Below are 15315 nucleotides of genomic sequence, written 5' to 3'. Positions count from 1 at the left end.
AAACAAATAATAAATGTGGGGTTATTATAGAAGTCTAAATGCAGTCTGCAATTCTAAAGTCATTGATGATGCCATCGATTATTATAATTCCACACAAGCATCAAAAAATACTGTGTAAAAAAATTAACTATATATATTTAGCGTGTGCATGTATTTTCTTCTAGAGACTAGGTCCCTTTCAATAAGTTGCAAAAGAAGCAGGACTGTTTTGTTGGGATTTTTAAAGCAAGTTGCAAATTTAATTTATAAATTATGATTACACCTATATAAAATATAAAGATTAAAAGGGAAGATTTGAAAAATAATTCCAGCTGTTGTGTTAAGATGTTGGTATTACATATGATCTTCCCTATATGTTCTGTTGTTTACTTTTATTACTAAATAAATAATGTTAAAGAAACTGGTACTTGAGAAAGTTGAGGTCAGTTTTCAAATACGTGGACCCAGTTGTGTCAAGGTGAAAATACATCTGGGGGGAAATTAACGGAAAGCAGAGAGTACACGAAATATATGTAAATATATATTACAGGGAAGGATCTCAATCTAGAAAGTGCAAAGAGAATATCTCATTTTCAAAGAGTAGTTATGCTTTGATCAGAGATATAGATGAGATTCCAAAGTGGCAGATAAAGTGATGATTTCCCTTTTATAAATCCATATGCATTAATTGATATTTTAGTAAATATGATTTCTTAAATTCCTAGCAAACAAAATTTACCCCTATATATTTCGGATTTTTGGGACCATTACTGAGATCCACCTACATATTACAATGTAAAAATTATTTGTCTTTGTTCAATCATCTGTTAACTTTTCCATTATCAAAGCAATTTTAACACCTATTACACACACACACACAAATACCATCTAGCTCTGTTTTTATGTATATATATATATATATATATATGCGTGTGTGTGTGTGTGTGAACACCTGATATGCAAAATGAGGCTTTTGGTTTACATCAATAACCTGTTTCTTCTTAGTTTCAACTGATTCCCAAAGTATCCAAGAAAGATGTTAGAGAAGAAATTACCAGCTATGACCACTAAATGCATAGATAACCAGGCTTTGACCCTGTTCTTTCTGCTCTCGCGTTATTCTATGAAGCTTTCTTCCTCAGAGGGTGGGGATAAACAGAAGTTCAACATTACGAAACTCTTAAGTTAGCTCTAAGAAAATCAACAAAGCCATTAAAAGCTTCAGCTGCCTCACCAGAGCCAAAGTCTTTGAGGCTTTGTTTATAAAAGACACATTTGTTGAAGGACTACTATGTGGCATACCCTACGTGGTGCTAGAGATTCGGAAAAATAAGTCAGAATCCCTATTTCAGTGAGCTCCCAGTCCGGCGTGGGGAGATGGCTGAACACGGACAATTACAAACCGGAGAGGATGATATTAGAATAAAGCCCCAGGGGTTCGTAGGATCACTGAAAGGGCACCAGAGTAAGAGGAGGGAGATTGGGAGTATGTCAGGGAAGGTTCCTGAATCAAGTGCCACCTGAACTGAGCCTTTAATTAACACAAAGGGGAGGAGACAAGGGTAGTGTTCCAACCTAGGGAGCAGAAAATGCATATGCCGTCCGTTCCTGCAACTTATCCAGAACCCTTCTCTGCTTATTCTTCCAATCAATAGCTTAGCTGCCTGGCCCTAATCCCTCATTACTCTTGAACCGGCAAAGTGAGATTTTCAAATTTTAGAAAAACCTATGGCTACGTAAACACGTTGCTGGGACCTCTCCCGGAGCCCAAGAAAGGGCCAAGCAAGGAGGAACCCAGACACTGAAACTTCACTCGGCTCTTATACGTTACTTCTGCTCTGTATCCAGTCATATCTCAGGCTAGTTCATCCTTTGAAGGTCTCGGTTCCACAAACCTATACATTTCTCTTCTCATCAGAATTAGTATCTGCAGCCTGCGATGTAAGTCGAGTCTTGACTAATACACAGCATGTCTGCATGGAGGTGCCAGACGGAGGCTGTATGCGACGAAGCATTGTAGTTTTACCAATGTAAAGGATCACTCAGGAGGCCAACGGGATCAAAAGTGGGATAGAACCGAGACAACAGCTGTCTTTTGAAGAGCTGGAGAAGACCTAAAATTGAAAGGGCTGGACAGGAGGGACAGCAGAGCCTAGCAACCCCTACAGAAGGCTTCCAAGTGGATGCTCACATCCACCTTGATAAAAAGCAGTCTGATGCCAAAGGAAGTTAAGCATTCTTTATAAATCCTCATATTAAAGTTGTTTTTAATCCACTCAAGGCAGTTAACTTGAGACTGTGTTTCATTGATTTATATATTCATTCATTAAATGTTATTGAACATCCACTGTCTACTGGTGCTATGCTGTGTTCTAAATATCCAAAGATGAATAAGATATGGAGGGCAGGTGCATATAATGAAAGGCATATCGGCTCTGTAACTAAGAGAATGTTGGGCCCAATTCTGCCTCCGCCATTATACCTGCGTGATCTTGGAAACATTGGAATCCTTCCTTATGTATGCTTAGTTTCTTCATCTATAAAATTTTTAAAATGAAAATACAAACCTCATAGGGTTGAACTTCCCCATAGTGGGGATTCAGGAAATATTAACTATAGTTTTATCATGGGCATCAGGAGGAGAAGGAGTTGGCAGATGAAAGAAGTGGGAAGAGCCTGTGAAAAGACGTGGGGGAAGGAGAAAGGACATGGCATGTTTTCGGGGCATATCTTGACAGTGGGTGAGTAGGAGAGCGTTCCATTAGAATACGAATTTTGGCTCCTTACACCGCTATCCTTCACACTCGGGAGTGAGTTTCTTGAGTGGTGAGTGCCATTACATTCTGTGGCTTGTGTGTAGTTCTTGACTGGGCAGAGGTAATCTATTAAAAGGCCTCACTTGCCGTGAACTCATTCTCTTGTTCCCTTTCTGCCACAGGGCAGTGCAGGCAATGACCTGGGGTAAGCATGTCAGCTTTGCAGACCCAGCTTTCACCTCTGGTATGTTGTTGGGAGGCTAAATTCTGTGGGAGCTGGGAGCTGGCACAGAATGTCGGCAAGCGCTTTGGGGTTACAGATCCAGAACCTTGCTCTTCGTTAGCTTATCTTGTAATAAAGCTGGCATTTTTAAAAATCTCCACTTGACTGTCCTCTATGTCTTATTTCATCCAAAACTTGGGGGCAGGGTGGGGAGAAAGGGTATGCAATTTATTGATCCTCTAAAGTAATTAATTTATGACTGGAACATAGATTGTATGTAGAGTGAGGGATGGCGAGAGATAAAGCCAGAGAGGTAAACACAGAAGGATTTCCATTCAAGCTGGTGCAGTAAGGTCATGCTTTGAGCCATTCCCTTTACGCCACACAAATAGCAATGATAATTAAAATATAGAAAGAGAAAACCAGACAGGTAATACCAGGCTCAGACACAAATAACCCCTTTCCTAGATCAGAAATGGAATAAAAACAGAAAGCACTTAGTAACTCCAAAGCCACAGGTTTGAAAGCCAAGATTTTTGTCTCCTGCAAGGTGACAGGAGCAAAAGATGCTCCAAACAAGGTGGAAGACAGGAGCCAGGCTTGGTTCTGGAAGTCAGGAGCTCAGGAAAGGAGGCTGAAAATAAACTGCTGCCAACCCATGGCCCAGGGAGGCCGAAGGACAAAGAGACAGCCTTGGAATCAGGAACCAAGCCAAGCAGGTGGCCAAGGGACTGGTTTTGCAATATTCCCAATATCTCTGTGGGGCAGAAGCATCCAAATGCTAGCAGTAGACACGATTCCAGAATGGAGATGCAGGGAGGCANGGAGAAGTGGACAACACTAAACTAAAACAGGACAAAGTGAATAAAACTCCCCACTCAAAATGAGCCTGACGGACAAGTTCCAAGCACATTTCCATATCTAACCCTGAGAAAAATGAGCAAAAGAATGAACACTCAGAATATGAATTTACTCCAGATAGAATTAACCCTATGGAACTGACAGAGGTTTTTTAATTAACATTTTTTTTGCACCCTCAAAGTGATGAATGACAAGAAATTAGGGACATTTTTTAAATTTTTTATTTTTTTTAATGCTTATGTATTTTTGAGAGAAAAGAGACGGAGCACGAGCCAGGGAGGGGCAGGGAGAAGGAGACACAGAATCCAAAGCAGGCTCCATGCTCAGAGCTGTCAGCACAGAGCCCACGCTGGGGCTCAAACTCAGGAACTGCAAGATCATGACCCGAGCTGAAGTCAGACTCTTAACTGACTGAGCCACCCAGGTGCCCAGAAATTAGGGACATTTTTAAAGGACAAGAAATTAGGGAACAAATGCAAGCTGAAAAAATAACAGATAAATGTGAAATAGAACAAATAGAAATCTCAAAAATAAAAGTATGGTCACTGAAACAAGAAAATCAATAGATGGCATTAAGTCTGGAGCTGGCCAAAGTTGAAGAGAAAAAGTGATGAATTAAAGGCATGTACTGAATAATTCACCCACAACACAGTATAGAGAAATAAAGAGATTTTGAAATGTGAACCAAAAACAAGGAAAATTCATGGGGTTTCTATGGAGTGGTTCGAATATATGTCTAATAGGAGTTCCAGAAGGAAAAACTGAGAACTGAAAGGCAGAGTGGAGAAACCACTATAAAAAGAAGAAGAAATGATTGAAGGTTTTCTACTTAAAACATAAGAACACCGTGTGTACCACTCATGATAAATGAGAGTAAACTTAAACTTCGGTCATATTATAAGTGAAACTATAGGGCAATAAGGATGAAGATAAAATCTCAAGTTACCAAAGGGAAAACATTAGTTATCTACAAAGAGAATACAACTAGATTTCTCAAAAGCAACAGAAACAAGAAGACAATTGAGTATCTTAAAAGTTAAATGGAACACTATCATGCAAGAATTTGATTTCCATTTAAGGGAGAGGTCAAGACAAAGACATTTTCAATTGTAAAAGACTAACAGAATCTGACACCCACAGGCCTATACCAAAAGAACTACTGAAGAATGTCCTTTCCTAGTAAGAAAAAATAAGCCCAGAGGGAAAGCACTGGATTCAAGAGATACTGGTGAGGGAAGGAATTAGTAAAAGATGATGATAAAATTAAAAACAACTACTTTAGTGTTAAAAAAAATAACAAGAAGGAAGGAAATGTACAATGGATGCTTAAAGCATGTTCAATCCCTTGTCGTGTTTGGGAGAGGTATAAAAATAATGACTTTGTCTGAATAGGATATTTTATATTAATAAAAAGCTGATCTAAAACTTCTAAACCTGCAGAGAGAAAAGAATGGCCAAGGATTGGAGAAATTTAATACAGAAAACTGATCATTCAAAAGAAGGCAAAAAAGGGGCGCCTGGGTGGCTTAGTCGGTTCAGCGTCCGACTTTCGCTTAGGTCATGATCTCGCGGTTTGTGGGTTCGAGCCCGCGTCGGGCTCTGTGCTGACTGCCAGCTCAGAACCTGGAGCCTATTTCAGAGTCTGTATCTCCCTCTCTCTCTGACCCTCCCCTGCTTGCGCTGTCTCTCTCTCTCTCTCTCTCTCTCTCCTAGAAATAAATAAAAATATTTTTTAAAAAAAGAAGGCCAATAAAAAAGGAGAAAAGAAAGAAAAGAAAAGAAAGGCATGACAAACAGAACACACCAAATGGAAAAGTAAGATAAAGTACAAATATATCAGCAATATTAAACAGTATTTAAATAATTAAACAGATTTTAAATTACTTATTAAAGACAGGTAGGGTATCAAGTTGGTTTGATGCTAGCAAATGACACACAAAACTAAACCACAGAAATACTGGTTAAAAAAGATAAATTATCAAAGTGCTATCAAAGAGAAAGCTGATAAAGCATTAATAATATCAGACAAAAGGTTCTTCTAAATCAAATGAAATAAAGAGGGTCGCTCCCAAGAAGTTGAATGTACCTAATAACATAGCTTTCAATTACAGAAAGCAAAACTACCGGAATTACAAAGAGAAATTGACAAGCCCACTGTCTGAGTGGGAGATTTTAACGATCTATCAGACACAGCTACATCAAGCAGACAAAAAACAGAGGTAATAGAGATTATATCATGAAGGGCCTCTAAGGAGGCCACATTAAGGAGTTGGGTTTTATTCTGAAAGCAATAGGAAGCCATTAAAGCAGGCGATGATTAGATCAGATGTGCATTTTTAGAAGGATCACTCTGGCTATAAAGTAGAAAGTGAACTTCAGAGTGGTCAGACTATGTAAAGGCAGGAAGACCATTTAGAAAACTCGTTCTACCATCTAGCCAAGAAATATTAATGGCCTGAACTACAGTAGTGGTATTGGGGGGGAAAAAAAGAGCAGGCATTTCAAGAGGCATTCAGATAGCAGAGTTGATTGGATGGCAGGGGAGAAGATTAAAGATAGCACCCATATATATATACCTGCCCTAGAAAACTTGATACATGGCACTAAAAAGGAAGGGGGTTTTTTGGTTTGGTTTTTTTTGTGTGTGGGGGGAGAGAAGATATTATTTCCTCGTTTCTTTTTATACCACTTAATGCCCAGCCCCTCATTTTTGACATTCAAACTGGTTCATTAAAAAGTTAAATTATATTCAATATGCAAGGAGTATGCAAACCCATTTTAATTGATGTCTATCAAAAGTATTCTACTTTTGGGGTGCCTGGGTGGCTCAGTCAGCTAAGCGTCTAACTCTTGATTTTGGCTTAGATCATGACCTCATGGTTCATGGGAGCAAACCCCACCCAGGCAGGCTCTGCACTGACAGCACTGAGCCTGCTTGGAATCCTCTCTCCCTCTTTCTGCCCCTCTTTCACTTGTGCTCTCTCTTTCTCCCTTTGTCAAACAAATAAACTTAAAAACAAGTATTCCACTTTTAACTACTGGTGCTTAGGGAATGTTTCAAGAATCTAGACATTTTAACAATACCAGAAAAATGTATGTATATCCTAAATAATCACTTCCACATAATAGTCCTTTAAGATTATTTATATTTTTATTGCAGATTCTCCCACCTTTCTATACATAATGGTCTTCAAACATACCTGTATGCCTAACTACCAAAGTAGCAAACTAGTCATAGCTTTCCTTAGTGCACAGCTGGTATTGAAAACAAGTAAATCCAGTATGCTGACCTATGAATTCTTACAGAGAGTTATAGGTTTCATGGCACATAACTCCTTTCCTTTTTCCGCTTATTATTAATTACCTTAAACTAATGTTTGAGTTTACAATGTGTGTCTATCCTTCAGAGAACAATGATTTTCCATTGACTGAAACTGGGAGGGGTGTACATTTTATACAACCAAACTGAAGTTACTTATAAATGCTGAAAATTAAGGAGCTATTATTGCAAAGGCAATTTAGTAGCTTCAAGCATGAAAAAGGTTTAAAGGACTTACAGATTTCCAATTATGAATGTTAAGGTTTCGTATTTACCTGACAGCCATTCTAAATGGCGAATGAGATTTAATTTTAAAGTTCCAAACGTGTTGTGCAATTTCAGGCTAACGTGCAAACACACGGAGCAAAGTCTGAGTCTGTGATCCACAACAGGACTGCTCAAAGAGCCCGGAAAACTTTTGGAGCCCTAAAGGGATTCTGCTTGGGAGCCTGCAAACTAGAATCTTCCTGGTTGTAATAGAGTCAAAATGAGATGTGTGACTCCAGTATTGCCCCCTATGTGATAGCAAAGATATGTTTTGAAAAGACAAAACCTTTTTTGTGTGTCTGATTTTTAAAGTTAACACTTTATTTACTTGAGGGCGATATCGCATTAAATTTCACACATGGAGTCGGCTGTTTATTACCAGCCATTATCGGGTAATTTCACTTCAGGCCATATTACTTCTTCAATTGCAGCCCTCTGCATTCGGGGGCAGTGTAAGCCACACAGTGAGGGTCATTTGCTATACCACTCAACGTGCAGCGTGATGTGGTCACCATCATGCTATATGGACATCTCTCCCTTCATGGGGAAACACTAAAATCGCAGAGGTCTGGCTTTCAAGATGCTGCAGAGCGGTCATCTTCCCCATGATGTAAGCTGGAAGACCTGACACGCTAAGCTTTTCTGATATTTTGCAAAAAATGGAGCTGCTTGTCAGTTTCAAACAGCATGGAAACAGGCCACGGGTAATAAAATTATAGTTTATATTTCCGGTGGAGCCACGTCTGTTAAAGTGGAGGGGGGTTTTGGTTTTTGTTTTCATGTAGGTGGTAAATTTTTCTTCACATCTTTGTGCTTTCTGCAAACATATCCCCATGGAAGGAAGGACGGAGGGAGGAGAGGGAGAAACTGAGGCACCAGGAGGTGTGAATAACGCTCAGAAGTTATACGCCCTGCACGGAAAGATTCACCAGGATTTGGACATGGACTCAGCACCAAACAGGAAAAAAACTGTATCATTCCACGGTAGCAATGTTAATCATTATCATAACCTAATAACAAAGAATCTGGAAACGTCTTCAGCACTTTCTCTCATTTTTCAGCAAAATATCCATGGTGTCTCCATAAGAAACGGTCTTATTTTTATGATTTGGGGGGAAATGAAGATTCCTCAAATGTCTGTTTTGCTATTTCATACAGACTTACTCTCTGCATCTAAACTAAACTTCTCTCCTGCCTTAACTTCTCTACCAGAGATTCCTATAGGCAGTGGGGAATATGAGGGTGCCAGCATCTCCAGGACATCATCAGGTTCACTTAGGCTGACGTAGCAGGAGAAGCAGAAATTCCTTGTACAGATAAAAGCAGGACTGGGGAGTAACCACTAACCCCAAGGTAAGCAATCAAACTAAGTACTGCATAAATATAGAAAGAAGAACTCCGGGGAGCAATCGGAATACAACCTGGAGGGAAGATGAACCAAAAGACACAGACCTGCAAGTGGATTGTGGAAAAGAGACCCAAAGGTCCTAGGTTGTAACTTTCCATAACAGAGAAGGGTCTCTTCATGAGACTGTGGCTGCAAAGGTCAGGAACGATATTTATTTAGAATGAAATAACCAAATAGTCTGGGAGCACCTACATCCTAAGGCTTTGTGGAATCTTTCATTCATTTATTCATTCAATCAACTAATTTATCATCATCGTCAGCAGCAGCGTCACCACTGATTTCAGACATTCTTCACCTTTCTCTGTTAGGCAGACCGATTAATGACCCTCATCTAACTGACCAGTTCCGGTGATTCTCAATTCTAGCTGCATATCATAATCACCCATGGAGGCTTGTTTTTAATGTGGGTGCCCAGCCCCTTCCTTGAGCCATGACATTAGAATCTCCCGGAGTAGGACGTGCTCATGCTTTGCTCGGGAACAAAAGGCTTCTAGAGTGTCGCCACCATCCTCAGGCTGAGTTTTTCTGGAGCTCTCAGAGGAAGAAACACAGTTAAAGCTTGGGTGGAAAACAAAACAAAACAAAAAAAACACCTACAGGGTTCCAGTGAGATGTCTTTGCTTACTGCTCCACTGAAGGCAACAAGCTTTATGACGTCTGGTTGTATGGTGAAGGTATAGAGGTGATGAGTCAAAAGCACGGGGTGGGGCGGGCTTGGGTGGCAGTCGATGCTTCCATGAGATTGCCCATAAATGGCTTTAATTCATATACTGCCAAAGAAAGGCACTATGGCTTGTCTTCCATAATTTGCATAGATGATTTCCTGAGCTTTTGGCAAGTCTAATACAATCCCAGCAGTTGGAGGGAGGAGGAGGTGAAGGCAGAGAATAAGAGCACAGACGCCAGGGCCATGCTGCCCCAGGTTTAAATACTGACTCAGGTACCTACTCGCTGTGTGAGCCTTCTTCGAGCTTATTTAAGCTCTCTGTGCCTCCGTTTCCTCATCCGAAGCATTAGGAGTAATTGCTCTTACCTCCCGGCGTCATTACGAAGACTCAGTGAGTTGGTACCTGTGCAGGTTGAGAACACAGCCTGGCACAGGGCGCCCACGCGGCTCAGTCGGTTAAACATCCGACTCTTGCTCAGGTATGACCTCGCGGTCCATGGAATCAAGCCCCATGTCGCAGAGCACACTTGGTATTGTCTCTCTCCCTCGCTTTCTGCCCCTCCCCTGCTCATGCTCACTTGCATACACACACACACACTCTCTCTCTCTCTCAAAAATAAATAAAATCCAAAAAAAGAAGAGAAAAAGAACAGCCTGGTGCAAAGTGTTAGGTGTACAGGGTCAGTGGATGCTATTAGGGAGAGATGTTTTGCACACCCCCCACCACCCCAAGACCTGCCGAGACATCAGGACTTTGCACGGAGCCCACATCCACATGCCTGTCTTGCTTTGATCATTTCTTTAGTGAATTTCATGTGCAGTGACCCAGTCAGGGCTGCCCCTCCGCTCATACTGAGACATAAGAAAGTAGAACAGCCATGAGAAATTCTGAGTCCCACTCCTTTTTGGAAAATCCTACTAGAGAAAAACATTATCATCCTTAGAACCTATTACTACTGCCTTGGGAAACTCAGAGTCTGACAACACAATTTGTCAAATCAACTCAAACTCAGTCCAACTTGAGTGGACTCCTTCCCCAAGAGCCCCCAGTCCTCTGCTTGCGCCTTTATTGACTATATAACCCTTATCATCTCGGTGAATTCCTTAAAGTTCCCCCAGCATGCTTTGTTCTTTTTGGCCCCCAGGCTTTAGCAGGGACCCCGCCCCCCCTCCCTTGCACCCTGTGTTTTTGGCCGTGGACTTACAATTGCCTTTGTATCTGTCAGCCCCTCTCACGAGGCCGGAAGCTCTGTGAGGATCAGGACTGAGTCTATCGGGCTCACCGCTATCTCCTTGTCACTTAGCGCCGTGAATAACACGGAGCAGGTGCTCCACAAACACGCAGGGAGCCTATTACTTAGACCCCGCCATTGACGGACTGGGACTCCGCCCCTCGCGGCTGTGTAATTTGGAATAGGTTACTTGATTTCTCTGATCCTCAGCACAAAAACCACCTCCTCATAGGTGCTTACAGTGGCTAAAGGATAGAGCATGAGGACAGTGGCTGGCGCGGCGCCCAGGACAAGGTTGATGTTAACAGTTTAAGAAAGCATCACGGCCAAGTGCATCCAAGCCCTTCATTTTCCTAATTCCGTCTCCTTCCTTATGTAATAAAAATGGATGTTACAGCCATAATTGTCACTATCAAACCCCCAGAAATCAGGGGAGATGGGATGAAAAGTCAGAGGCTACCACTGTGCAATTCTCTCAGGTAGACTTTTATTAACGCCGGTTCATTAATATTCATCAGACCGCTTGTACGGACCAGGTAGAGCGTAAAGGGAAACCGGCCACCGGAGAGCTCAGCCTACGCTCACGCCAGGCCTCCCCACAGAAATCAGTCCCGCAAAATCAACATTTGCAGAGCTCAAGTCAAAGCCAGAAAGTCCAGCTATCAGTGGCCCTCTCCTTGCCCATCCAAGGCACCTGGGCTTGGGGACAAAAGAACCATCAGTCACATATCAGATACCATTTGAAAAAAAAATTTGTGCTTTTTAAAAATAATGTGTTATAATTTTAAAAATTTATTTATTCAATTTCCCCCAGTTTCGTGGAGAAGTGATTGGCACGTATCACCCTGTAAATTTGAGGCGTCCAGCATAATGGATTGGCCTGCATATATTAGAACTCTTTTTGCTTTTGATGGTAGTGACATCTAACCTTTACGGAGTGCTTACCGCATGCCAGGCAATCAGTACACGTCATCTCTTATAATTGTCAGAACATACGTATTTCCATTTTGGAGGTAAGGAAACTCAAGGCCGCCACTGAAACTGTAGAGGTTCCCAAATGTGCCCACAATCAACTGGTTAGTAGGAACCAGGCTGTCTGACCCCACAGCCTACAGTCAAAACCACTGAATTGCCCCCTGAGATGCCAGGCTTCTCTCCCACTGGCCTGGCAGGTCTGGCCCCCTCCTGACTTCCCATCTGACTCCGGTCCCCTGAGGTACAGCTTTTCCAGTCTGAGCACCTCTGTCTCTCTCTGGGGGGAGGATTACTGCCGTTCACACGACATCTGAATGGTAGGGAGCCTGGCCCTTCCCCCAGTGAAGAGAATCCTGTGATTTCATGGCAGGATTACAACCGGGTAACTCCTTTCTCTGCATCTCTAGGCATGCAGGCCCCAGCACAGAGGGCAGATGCAAGCCACTCAGGCAGATGCAAGACTCTATTAACTAACAGCAAGAGCGCTGGGAGAGAGAGTGAGCCAGGAATAAGGTAGGTTATTAGGGACATGTATTCACTGCATCAGGGTACAAGATGTGGATTATATCTGGGAGCAAGCTGTCACTTGTGCTCCGTGTCTTCCCCACCTTAAGGCCCATCCTCTCCTGATCTCCCTCCCTAAGAGGAAAGGTGCTCTGGGCTCATACTGCAGATGAAGGACTACCACAGAAAATTCCAGGGATCTTAATGAAGAGATCTCAAGACATCCTAATGACCGCATTTCCTTATATCTCATCCCAAACACGCTTAAACAATACTTCTACCTATAATGGCAAAATTAGAAATGCTAAGGCTTCTACACACTTCAATGCTGTTTTCAAAAACAAGAAAAAAGGGGCACCTGTGGGGACTCACTCGGTTAAGCACCCGACTTCGGCTCAGGTCATGATCTAATAGTTGATGGGTTCGAACCCCACATCAGGCTTTGTGTTACCAGCTCAGACCCCAGAAACTGCTTCACATTCTGTGTCACCCTCTCTCTGCCTCTCTCCAGCTCGTGCTCTCTCTCACTTTCTCTCTCTCAAAAATAAGCAAATAAACTTAAAAAAAATAAGAATAAGAAGGTCCATTCTGTCAATGTCAACCGTTTCCAACACTCCCCCCCTTCCCCAGGCCATCACTGATAGGAAGGTGAAGGATGGCCATTTAATGTTTTAAGAACACCCTCTAAGCCACATTTTGTACTGATTCTGCATGTGGAATGTTTATTTGCTAAGAAAAACCTCATTTTATTCCAATCATATGTTGCCTTGGTTCTATTTCCTAGAATGAGCAGGAGGAAGCTGAATAAAATATCACTGCGTTTCCCATTTTCATTTTTTCTGCATGAGGTTAGCGGTGACGGGAACCTGCCTTTCAAAGCAATTGCATCTGTGGCAACTGGCCGGGTGTCTGAGCCTGTCGGTCCCCAGCTGGCCTCAAGGTAGTCGCTGAAGCAGTGAGCTGTGGCCAAGACCTTTTCCTGATTTAGCTGTTATTCCAGAGAGGAAACCCACATCAGGAAGGATCATAGCAGAGGCACCAGCAGCAGATTTTTTGTGAGGGAAGAGAATAGCGGGTGTGGGAATAGGGATGCAGAGACTGAGGATTTTAATCACAGATTTTGTTTTTCTGCCTCAGAATTGCAGAGCACCAAAGTGAGCTGAAAGATAGGTTGAGGTTGCGATTGCTAAATCCAAGAGATAATGGAAGAGAGCCCCTCACCCTCTCTCTCTCCTGCACACATACCCACCTCCCTCCAACGCCCAGCTATTTCTGCCTAAGATTTTTGCTTTCACTTTGGAGGAATATTTTCTTATGTCAGGTGCATAAATACAATTATGAAACACTGCCTGTTTCTCTAGTCTCACGGCGTGGCTACCTTCGTGCTAAAACAAAAGAAAACGCAGTGGTTTTGTTTCCCCTGCGGGTAGATCAACATTAGTTGCTGAATTTACTCTCCTCTAAATTGTTTAATGGCAGTGTTTTTTGGAGTCTTCATAAAAACAAACCTCATTTAGCCAGAATACAGTCCCTAATTGAAGTAAATCTTGACGTGCCCAAAGTGATTAAAGATAAGTGAGTCTATAGTTTGACTTACCCTATTTGAAATTCTTCTCTGTCCACAAAGTACGTATAAATCTTTATGGAATGACCTATTAACTTCCTGCTGCTGGGACCAAGCTTTGGGCTTTGTTTCAGCTATAAAATAAGGTCACTCTGCTTTTTGTAAAAACTGATGTAGCTGCTTTGGTAATTAAAATCTACAGGGTCCTGAAGAGATGATATATTTAAACCTCTAAAAAATAATGTGGAAGCTGTAAAATTACAAAAGGAGAAGGGATACTGGTCCCCTATTACCGCTCATCCAATTATATATTAGCAATGGGGTATTTACGCCACCCTTAAAAAAATAATTTCAAAAAGTTTGCTTAAAACTTTAAATCCAAGTCCTGGGGGCAACCAGGTGGCTCAGTCGGTTAGGTTTCTGACTCTTGATTTCAGCTCAGGTCATGATCTCATGATTTTGTGAGTTTGAGCCCTGCATCGGGCTCTGTGCTGACAGTGCAGAGCCTGCTTGGGATTCTCTCCCTCTCCCTTTCTCTCTGTTCCTCCCCTGCTTGTGCGTGCTCTCTCTCTCTCTCAAAATAAATAAACTTAAAAACAAATTTAAATCCAAGTCCTGAACCATTTCTGGTCTGGCAGACCCGCTCCACTACAGCAGGGCCTCTCTAGAAAGGGCTACATTTCAGAAGGTATCATTCAAATCCCTAAATAAATTCATGGATGCTACCAGTCAAGAAGCCAAGACTCAAAGGATACCGACCTGGCCCTTCATGTGGGTTTTTTATACCCTCAAAAGAGGCAGTACCTAGATGAGATCAAACAAATGCTTTACTCCTTGTGAGATTCCAGGATTTCCAGTGGCTAGGATTTTTTTCTTTTTAAGAAACTCTGAGTCAAAAACTTTAGTCAAAATCTTTCAGGTTTTTATAACAAGTATAACAAAAGTACCTCATCCAGCAAGATACTAGGCCTTGCTAAGCCTCATTGTAATCATTTATGAAACAGGCATAATCATAGTTTGTATTATGAATCATTAGATTGTTATTAAGTATTAGAAACAAGGGTGCCTGTGAAGAGAGCCCTGAGCATAGCACTGGCACCTGGCAAGTACTCAAGTAATATGTGGGTACTCAACCCTGAAAAAAGACTACAGAACAAGAAACCTACAGGCCAATATCTCTGATGAACATAGACGCAAAACTCCTTTCAACACAGACACTATTAGCAAATCAAATCTAACAATACATTAAGAAACCCATTCATCGTGATCGAGTGGGATTAATTCCAGGCATGGAGTTCAAGAGTGGTTCAATACTCACAAAGCAATCAATTGATACATCACATTAACAAGAGGAAGGATAAAAACCATACGAGCATTTCAATAGATACAGAAAATGCATTTGACAAAGTACAACATCCATCCATGATAAAAACCCACAACAAAGTAGGTTTAGCGAGAACATACCTCAACATAATAAATGTAAATGTTAATAAATATATAAAAACTCCACTGCTAATATCATACTTAGTGGGGAAAAACTGAGAACTTTTCCTCTAAAAA

The sequence above is a fragment of the Crocuta crocuta genome, unplaced genomic scaffold (genome assembly GCF_008692635.1).
Source record: "Crocuta crocuta isolate KB4526 unplaced genomic scaffold, BGI_CrCroc_1.0 scaffold180, whole genome shotgun sequence".
Classification (NCBI taxonomy): domain Eukaryota; kingdom Metazoa; phylum Chordata; class Mammalia; order Carnivora; family Hyaenidae; genus Crocuta; species Crocuta crocuta.
Note: the sequence above shows the minus strand (reverse complement) of the source record.